The 10,570-nt window shown below is 39.3% G+C and overlaps 1 protein-coding gene across 4 annotated transcripts in view; it reads right to left on the bottom strand.

The window, feature by feature from the left end:
* Positions 1-6,850: 6,850 nt before the first annotated feature.
* LOC116390863 (leucine-rich repeat and fibronectin type III domain-containing protein 1-like protein) overlaps positions 6,851-10,570 on the bottom strand; it is a 142,644-nt gene continuing 138,924 nt past the window's right edge. For all 4 annotated transcript variants that reach the window (XM_031860978.1, XM_031860979.1, XM_031860980.1 and 1 more), the window contains one exon: positions 6,851-7,744. The gene's annotated coding sequence lies outside the window, so the exon portion shown is untranslated. The remainder of the gene's footprint in view (positions 7,745-10,570) is intronic.

Raw genomic sequence — 10,570 nt, 5'->3', positions numbered from 1 at the left:
ACTGTAAGAGCGCCACCATGGCCAAAACCAAACATCAGCATCTTTTCATGTCTAACTTCCTGGCCATCACCTCTCGACATTAAAAAGACTTGGCTGACTCTTCACAGAAGGCCAAAGAACATTTGTTGTGTACATTAGAAACCACAGAACAATGGCAACCTCTGAGTCATGGGGTGTTTCTCTACTTTCTGCAAAATTGCACCCATGAACAGTTAGCGACCACTTCATGTCATTTCTTTTGGTCAGGAACAGCCTTACCATACGTCGTAACCGCACTCAGATGTGGAGGAAAGGCTTGAATGTGATATTTGGATTCTCATGTTTGCCACAATCTTGATTACATTTCTCTGGGAAAGATAGATCTTTTAACATTCTGTATTTGACTTATCTCAAATATTGGACAGAAAAATGCCTCTGTGCTGTAAATCAACAATCTGCAAATAGATTCTACACAGAATCTCCGACATCTGCCTTGCTGTGACTGGCAGCTGCTGCAGAGCTCCACACAGCATGTTACCATTTTCAAGGAATCACGCAATTGATTAAAGACATTTGTTTCAGAGGTAAAGTCAATATTTTAAAGGGACAGTTTGGAGTGCGAACGTATCGCCATTTAAACCACAGTAGATGTCGAGTCGCAAGCACCCAGTTTAAAGAAACAGACAGGCGTACCGACACAGGAGCAAAGCAAGGCACTGCTGTGGGCAGGGCTGCAGCGAAAAGTATTCTAACCACCTAAAAACAATGACTTTTGTATTTTACAGGCCGTGCAATTTTGGATCCTTTTGTTTACTCAATCTGCGTTGGCCAGTGGAGAGAAACTGCAGCACAAAGAGGAAACCTTCCTTTTCACCCAGAAACTGTATCAACAATGCGGCAAAATAAATTACACACAGCTGCTGATAATGAATAAATCCCAAACTCTTCTTTTCTCACACATGATCCAGAGATGATGCACATTCCATGATGTTTGTTGTTTCATGTCTTGTCCTGTTGTGCAGGTGTGATGTCAGATGTAATATGCAAAGCCCCAGCACCATGAGGGAGGCTTACATGATGATGTGACACAAATGAGCATGTTGTGCTGGTTGGACAGGTTTCCCTGCTGTTTTCTTTACATACTAATTCAGATCACTGCAGCCCCCTTTTGCTACTTCCTGCCAAATGTGGACAAACGCTACATGCTTTTTGACAAGATTTAGCCCCAATTAAGCAGTTCCCTGCATACAAATTTAGAAAAATATATTTCTGAATCGTACCATCATGTTTTTCCTTCGTGGCTTCCTCACAGCAGTTCCCTCATCTGGAAAATTTGGGCTGAGAGAGGACGGTAACTTTGGGTTTAATTAGTTGAACTAAACTTGATGAGATCTTGTGGTGTGCATCCAACCTAGGATTAAACCAGGGGAGAGCAGATTTTTCCAGTTATCTCTCACTGTGAGCTGTCCTCATTAAAACGCATCTGATGGTTGTCGGCAGAAGATTAAACGAAAAACACCATGAGGTGCCGTTATTATAAATACTGAGCTCTGCTGATTACAAACAATTGCCTTCATCACCCCTGCTCCCTTTGCTTAGCAAGTAGGTTGTGTCTTAAAAGTCCATTCAGTTGCCCTGCTCAAGTGATGAGGGATATTATAAATGCTGCCTGTTGTGGATGGGGAGTTAGAGTAGCAGCAGGGCAGCGAGCATATACTTTTTTTCATGCATCAGCTGCAGCTATTGAACAGCCAAGTTGTCAAGAAAGGCAGAAAACTAAGAGGGCATTTATTCATATGTAGTCTATATGTGTGATGTGTGGTATGCATCATGTGGAGAGACAGTGGTGTGGAGGGGCACCGGGGGAGTAAAGTGGTATCAGATCAGAACAGTACAATATCAGACCCTCACCTTTCATCACCTGTTACTATGGAGACACTTTATATACACATCATAGTCTGTTAAAAATACAATCTCACTGACCACTTGTTGCCATCTTCGATCATCTCAGTCATTTGGAAAATTCCAATGTGGATGAAAGGATGGGGGCTTGATGGTGCTGAGGCGTGACAGGCTCCTCCAAGCAAACATGCTGCCTAACATCGCAAACATCAAACGCTCTGAGCCTCTCTCAAAGGAGCCAAAAACAAAGATTCAGGCCCAAACTTTGTGTGCCGAAAAAGAAGGCACACCGAGCTGTTGTGGTGTTTATCTGAAGTCTTATCAGATCGACCATTAAATGAATTATGTGGCTGACAAAGCAGCGCTAGGAAGAACTATGGAGCAGAAGCCCGTACTCCATAAAAGCAATTCTTTAGAGACTGTTATTAGCAAGCTAGCTGCTGTTGTGGACTGTTCGTTTTCTTAGTGCACAAATTCTTCATCCACTGGTGTCTTTGGCAGTTCAGTTCATTTAGATTCATCACAGTTTGATCAGTTTCAATCATACTATCTTAATAAGAGTAGCCCATAACACGTATACCTTTTTAAAAGTAATTTTAAATTGTCATTTTTTAAATTTGTTTTAACATTTCAGAAAATGTTTTCTTTAAAACCGAGAATGTGAAGATACACTAAATGGGCCACCAGTTTCATTTTAAGAGACCCCTCTTATTTTTTCTTTAATAATAATATTTCTCTAATAAGCAAAAGGATTTATTATCTGATTACTCAATTAATAGATGGAATAATGATAATCAATAGCGGTGCCCTAATTAACACCATCCAACTTATTGCTGTTAGATTTATCATCTGGCCAACGGAGATGCGTTCATGTGGCTAAGACTAAAAGTCTGTGAAATGATATGAAATATAGAAGTGGGGCCTTAAGGTCTTCCCACTTTGGGCTGAGCATGTAGCCATGGTGGTTGCTACTCGCCTTGTGTATGTCAAAGCTTAAAGCGAAATCAGGCTAAAGCAGCTCACATTTGTAGATATTTTTACATGTTCTGTCTGTCAAAAGTGCTTCATACCTTAACATTGCAAGGATTTGCAAGAAAATCAGATCAAGTTGGCAAGTCTCCACCTGAGTAGACGGCAGTCCTCAAAGGCATAACACATCCGGGTGTAGCAGTGGACTCCCCCGAGTGTGTATGAGGTGGGAACGTTAAACACTTGCAAATGAGATTCAGCGACACATGCTGGGTTTAAACCTATCTTAGGATGTTGGCCGCGTGTCTTCCAGCACTCTTTTTTTCCATTTCTTTTTCCCATTGAGACTATACCAACAGGGGAAAAACTCCACAATCTTCAAAAAGAAACTCCAAACAACCAGTTGGTGTTTGTTGTATGGCACAGACAGGAAAATGAAGTCTAGTTTGGAAATAAATTAGTCAGTCAGAGAAGTATATGGCACAAAGAACAAATTTTTGCAGAAGTCACTCATGCATGGAGGAAGTCTGTTACTTCAGCTCAACCTCTGAGGAGAAACTTGTTTTCAAAACAGAATTTTTTGCTCAAACCTTTGTGTTCACATTGTCTTTTCTGTGTGACTGTGTATGTGTGAGTTTTCAAGGCTTCTCACTCAAGGCTACGAGTTTCTTTAAAAATGAAAAAAAGAAAAGTTGTCCTCTCTTATTCGTCCAATCAGGCGTGAGTTGTACGGCCTTGTGGTTTAATTTTCTAACCAATTAAAATGAATAGGTTCTTTCCTGGCTTTCAAGGCTTTGATTTAAGAAGCAGCAGAATTAAATATCCATAATTCCCACTTAGGACAGCCAAGGACACTGACAAAAGTTTCTGTGCTCTTTGTGTTACTTTTTAATACTGTCATGCTGATATCTGTCTCTCTGTGTCTATGTGTCGACTTTTTGGAGAAAACACTAACTTAGAACCATTACATGACAGGAATTCAATATGTACAGGAAGAGTTGCATGCATGCAACTCATGCAGAGAAGCTGGTCTGATTAAATATGAAGTACCTTGCTGCATATATTTACATTTTAATGAACAAAAAATGATTTTCATGAAACTACTATAACTTCTCAATGCTGAAAGTTCATATCGAAGCAATGCAAAGTATGTCGACATCAATATTTGCCTTAATTAATGAATTCAGTAGAATAACTGATTATTTGTAATAGTATCACAGTGATTATGTTTGATGTTGTCAGCTTAAATGCCTCTTGTTTTATTCATACCCTCGGAAGAAAACTTTCACGGGGAGGTGACTGTTTCATAATTAATTCCTAACTCATCAGGATGTATTCGACTTTGTTTTCTATTCTTCTGCATTGATTTCCTGCAATAATAATAATCCCTGCATGGTATAGAGCTCAAGCAGTGAAACATGAATCAAATTGTAATATTAGGATCGTTTTTAAAATGAGACCACAGGTGCCACATTTTCCACGGCTGCTGATAGCTCATGGGATGACTGTCTTCATCTTTTTTCCATCTATTTGTCTGTCTTTGATGGTGCTATGGTAATGTTAGAGCAGCCATTCCCTTTTTCTACTTCTGTTAAGAAAGATATATTTAGCTTACTTCTCCTTCATTATACCCCATCCATCATTCTTTCTGCTTCATGTGTGTGTTTAAAAAAAAAAAGAAGAGAAATAGAAAGGGAGAGGAAATCGAGTTAACAGGTGGTGATGGGAGGAAAGGAGGAAAGGGAGACAGACATGGTGGGGAGCTGATCTGGCGCTGGGCGCCTGCCAAGAACTAAGACGCAGAGAACTGAGGAATGGAGGAGATCCGGGGAGCGGGATGGAGTTGTGTAGAGCAGATTGGGTATTAAAGTTGAGAGGAATAACAGTGCTAGAGAAATGAGGGGATTGGTTAGGAGAAAAGAGCACGAGGGTGAAAAAACAAAGGGGGCTGAGGGGAGTAGACGAGGGCAGGAGTGAAGTGATAGATGGAGATAATAGGAGAGGAGGGAGGTTAGGAAGCAGACACATTTAGGTTCTGTTCACAGGAAGCATTGACAAATAAGGGGCGGACGGTACTACTGCTCAACTTAAACAGGGCTTTACGTAAAGCTCATATCTATAATGTTGTCAGGCTGTAGAATAGTAATGCATCCATGCACGGTATTGATCTAATGTGCTGAAACGTACAATACCAGAACCGATTTTAGTGAATAACCATGGACAAATTTGACAGTATTTCCAGGGCAGCTGTATTGATTTTCCACTTTGAAAGTCACAATCAAAGGCCTAGTGAGTGGTGCATTGATCCAGTCATGTGCAGGAAGGCTTCATGTTGATGTCGCAGCAGAGGAAAGCAAAAACATGTGTCATCAGTAGGAACTGGTTAAAGACATTTTGTTCTATGATCACTGATGCCACCGGCACACTGAGCCTTAACTGAAGATCTGTGTTACACGTCACCTTTCTTTTTCCTTTTGTACATTGCAGAATATATTATATATTTATACAGTATACTGTATATATATATATATATTTTACATCAGTGTAAAATGTAACAGAATCTGCAATGACTGAACTACACAACAACATTTATATTTCTGTCCACCTGATAAATACAGGTCCAATATTCTCTCTTCTCTCGTCTGGTCTCCACCAACTCCTGGGGGAAATATCTGACTCTTAGTTGTTAAATGTTCCACTTTGTTCACCAGCGACTCCTTAGCTTTGTCTCTGTGCAGTTTGGTGGCAGACAGGTAGATTTTTTGTGATTCACTTGCACAGTTATTTTTAAAGTTTCTCTATGCAATAGCATTAATATAGCCCCTCCGTTTGCAAAAATAAGTCTGATTGTATGGAAGTCTATGAGAAAATGACCCTACTTTTCACTTGATTTATTACTTATTTTAAACATTGTAAACATGAGTTTATGGTCTCAATCACTAGTTCCAAGTCTTTTTCAATACAGCTTGATGTTCATTGTAAATTCTGGTCCTGTTTAGAGTAAAATAGACCATAAAGCAGAGTATGCATTAAGGTGGGCTTACTGTGATTAACAGTAAGCCCACATATTCCAAATATGGTAACTTCTGTTCACGGGTTGCAACAAGTCAAGATGGCGACGGTCATAATCCAAGAAGGCGACAGAAAAATTGCCCGACTCGAGGCTTCATAACGGCAGTCCACAAACCAATGGGTGACATCATGATGACTACGTCCACTTCTTACGGTGTATGGGCACAACTGACGAGAGGTTATCGTCATGTTGTCATGAAGTGGTATCGGATGTGAGAACAGTATTGCAGCCAAAACTACTGGTGCATCCCTATTTGCTATGGGATACTGTATAGTTGTTAAATGTCTACCTGAGCAGAGAATGAAATGGCTCTCCCTTTGTGTGTGTGGTAATCCAAGCTACTCTGTGCTTTGTTGATTTAGCCGGGTTGGCCGTGTGTGCCTTTTAGTGCACGTGAGTGTGCTCTCAGTGTCACGACTGCTGCTCTGCACTGTGCCGTTACAGCTGAAAATTACATAGATGTGTAGCACCCACCCTCCGACTCCCCCTCAGATAAATACTGTTCCTGTTATTTGCACTTATTGCGCTGTTAGCAGCAAGCTGCCTGCTCAGCTCTCACCATGTTGACAGCCGTGTGGAGGTACTAGATTTGCTCTGCATTTCAAATGTAGTACCTTTAAATCTTAATTCATTCATATGTTTAGTATTGCTATCCACCCACAGCATCCACCTCGACAACAACAATTAACACATTTCAAAGTTGAAATTCAGTCACATTCAACCGAGGTGGAAAACATGAAATTACTCTTAGTCTTTTGAAATGACTGTGTCAATGTTTACCTTCACCTGCACTGAAAATTACCAACTACGGTTACATCTGGAAAATTGTACCTGGTGTTTGTTTAAAGGTCAAAGGTTGATTACATGTTTTATGCAGAACAACTAAAGCTGGAGATTCAAACAAGAAGATAGAAACAATGCCGCCAGTCTATTTTTGTTTGTTTATTAAAAAAATTCCACACACCATAAAAATTACATGTACAAAACTATAAGATTTGAAATTGCTGTATGTACACATACAAAATATAAAGCCCGAAAAAAAGTGAATGGAGCACAGAGGGAGGAAAGTGAAGACATAGCTTTTGTGGGGTTTTTTTTGTGTTTTTTGTGTATTTCTTCTGAGATGGGTCAAACGGTTTGAGGTTCTCTGTCTATTTCCTCTTCTATCAACGTACATCTCTGCGAGGAAATGTAACAATCATGACGATCATAATGACACTGGGGGGAACGGCGGCAAGCGCAATCACGTGCACACCCAGACACACATATGGACAGCACATATCTAAGATGACACCTGTGTACCACATATCCCATTTACAATAACCAGCTTAAAGTCAAAGCATGGACATGATGAGAGAGATGCTAGTATAGAGCACCTGTGTCAATCTGATGATTAATATAAAGGGATATCTGTCGGACACATATGGAGATGTGACTCTTTTGACCGAGAACATGAAGTGAGATGTTTCCCGTTATCTATCATGCTGTGTGCACGTCAACACACTCCACAGTGATATGGGAATGTTATAATGAAGATGTACAGAGGGCCTTTGATGTATACAACCATGATGTTAACAATGCAGGGGGTGCAGTCATATACAGTCATACAGCATTTTTCTTTAAAATAAAATATTTAGATTTTCAAAGTAGAACTCTGGACCTGTAAACGTATTCAGTGATGACAGTGATGAGGATTTTGATGAGGATGAAGGCTGATTCGCGTGATTTGGCTTACGGATACCCTGCTACTTTATTTTTTAAACCTCTTTATCTGTTTCCTTCTTGACTTGAGACATGTGGCTTTCATCTGGATCTCTGGGTCTAAAAAAAAAAAAAGGAACAAAAGAGAGCGAAATAAATTAGTATGCATTTTACTGTCGTTTACAGTCAGAAACATTTGAAATATTGTGTTCTGTCAAGAAACATATGCAGCGTCAAAACGTGTCAAAGTCGTAGCTAATGGCTAAAGGTGTTTGGGGTATTGGGTAATATAGTTCCAAACATGAAAAATGTAACAATGATGTAATCTTTTATTGCAAAAATTGACATTAACACAAAAGATTTTCAATCACAAAGCAGATTTTTTCAACACCTGTTAGCTACAGCTGTTCAATATGTTCAGCCTTGGGCAAAAATATGTGTTTAGCTAGAAGTAATGTGCTGTTTGTCTGGATAACATGTGTGCTTTGTATGCCATGGGCAAAATGCTGTGTGTTTTTGGTGTCTGTGTATTTGTGTGATTTTCTTTCTTCAAAACATGGACAAATTAGCATCTGACTACAGTTCAAATTACGATGAGCACTTCATCCACCTTCACTTGCAAATGGATGGCCATGACAGGCAGCTACTTTAGGAGCAGCTCTGATCGGAAACCTCTACAACCCACATTATTTACTAACATTTATCTTGTTCCCTATTAGAAAACTAAATTCAGAGTAACACAGTGATGGACAGTCAACCCTAAGGCAGAGAGATTTCCAGCTTTCTTCTTCTCAGTGCTCTACTGTAGATACTGGAACCAACTGGGTTTGAAATCCAGTGTACTCAAGTGTTTGACAAAAATAATCAAATTTTGTTCAACCTTAAACTGATCCATATAATCTCTGCATTCAGTTATCACGCACAGCTGTTTAAACTGTCAAATAACAGGGTTTCTAAAAGCACAGCATCCATGTCAGGAAAAAATTAATAAAAATGCATTACAGCTACACGATATTGGCTGTCGATTCCCCTGTTAGAACAATTTAATAAATGCATTCTGCTAAGTGACGATGGATTTATAGGAAAAACATGTGACGGAAAGCAATTGGCCAGCCCACCAACCTCCTTGTTAAACTTGAACAAATCTCCCACTGCTGGCCTCATTAGTGGTGTAATGCGAGCATGCTAAAATGATTAGCTGTCACATTGTAAGCAGCCCTCTTGGGGGAAACCTGGTTCTATATTCACATTGCGCCTCATCGAGTGGTTGGCTGAAAGAATATGGTTAAATGCTAATAATAATAACTGGACAAAACAAATCAGCTGTGATAACACCCAAACTAGATCTAAGTCATTCGAACTGACGGACTACCACTGGCCCTCTTTGAGATATGCACTCTCACGAGAAGGCTACAAATTCCACCAAATGTTTGTCCAATTGATTAAACCACTGCCCGCCCGTCCTCATACACTGCAACATGTGCATGAAATCGTACTGACAAAGTGACGTGGAAGTACTCTGTGAACCACGACTTGATGATATTCAGCTGATGATTATTTAAAAAGACATCTAAACCCATCTGGACAAGGATACAATGACACTACTGTGATTTCAAAGCTAATGTCTTTATGTCAGACTGCTTGGTATATGGCAAAAAATATATCAATATTTTGCATTTTACGCAGCTCTCTGCAGCATTTTTTTTTCCATTTAATGCGGCTGATGCATTATTTAACATGTGGAGTAGTAATACATTTAGTTCAAAACAAATCCTGGGTTGTATGACAAATAAAGACTAATCCCCTAAAAACCTGTTAAAAATGACAAATCTAACTTCTTCACCAAAAAAAAGCTCGAGAAATCTTTACCCACAAACCCATCTCAACAAGAAGGTAATTTAGCAACAAAATACACACAAACCCCAGATCTTTGTTCTCCCTGGTATTTTAAAACAAAAGCTTGTCTCTCAATCCTTATTTTCACAGCGTCCCCCCTGAGACCATTATTTGCATAAAGCTTTGAATCTGCCAATAAGCCAATAGACCACTGCAGAGCACTTTATGTTTAAACATAAAAGACTCCAATCTCCCAATTCAACACCCTCGAATCCCACCATCGTCTTATTCTCCTCCTTATACGAATAAACTGCATCAGCGTTTTCTGGTGTAAATCTACCGATATAACGGCCAAAAAGCCGTTTTGAGACTAAAACCTTAAAACTGCACAATATTTTAATCCAACAACAGTCCCATTTAACAACAGCCCCATTTTCTTTCCTGCCTGCAGAAGGAAATTGTTTTCTGCCGAGAGAGATTAATGGAACGGTGCTAACTCAAAGTCCCTGCAGTCAATAGATGTATGAATACCTGCACTACCATTGATTTAGTGGACGTTTCATTAACACTTTACATTATGTGTCACATGTAAGGCAATATAATACATGGAAGTTACATTAAGACTATGTTGTAATTATGAAAGTGATAAAAATGAACACACTGCATACTTTACATTGACATGATTCATATTTTTGAAGTGGTGTGCGGGGTGATGCTTGTTGTTATGTTAATTCATATCATACTGCATCCAAATGCATTTCGTTTATTGTAAAGACATTGCAGTGATACCGCCGACTGTACTACACTTCATGTTACTACGTCAGCCACACATATTTTTAAGCTTCTGCTGTAAAGTACACAACATAGTGCAGTAACAACCTCGGCAATCTTCAAACCTAAAGTAGTTTACAGTTATCATTGCAAAAACACAGCTGCCACTATTTATATGTAAATGGTTGAAGGTACTTTCTGTTTCGCTAGGTGTCACCTGCTGAATAGTGCCACCCCATTTGTCTTTTCGTTTGTTTGCATCTGCATCCTCAAGCTGCACCTTGCATCATACTATATATATATATATATATATATATATATATATATATATATATATAT

The sequence above is a fragment of the Anarrhichthys ocellatus genome, unplaced genomic scaffold, assembly GCF_004355925.1.
Source record: "Anarrhichthys ocellatus isolate YVR2014 unplaced genomic scaffold, GSC_Weel_1.0 scaffold24, whole genome shotgun sequence".
In the NCBI taxonomy this organism is placed as follows: Eukaryota; Metazoa; Chordata; class Actinopteri; order Perciformes; family Anarhichadidae; genus Anarrhichthys; species Anarrhichthys ocellatus.
The sequence above is the reverse complement of the archived record's forward strand: the minus strand, read 5'-3'. Positions and strand labels throughout refer to the sequence as shown.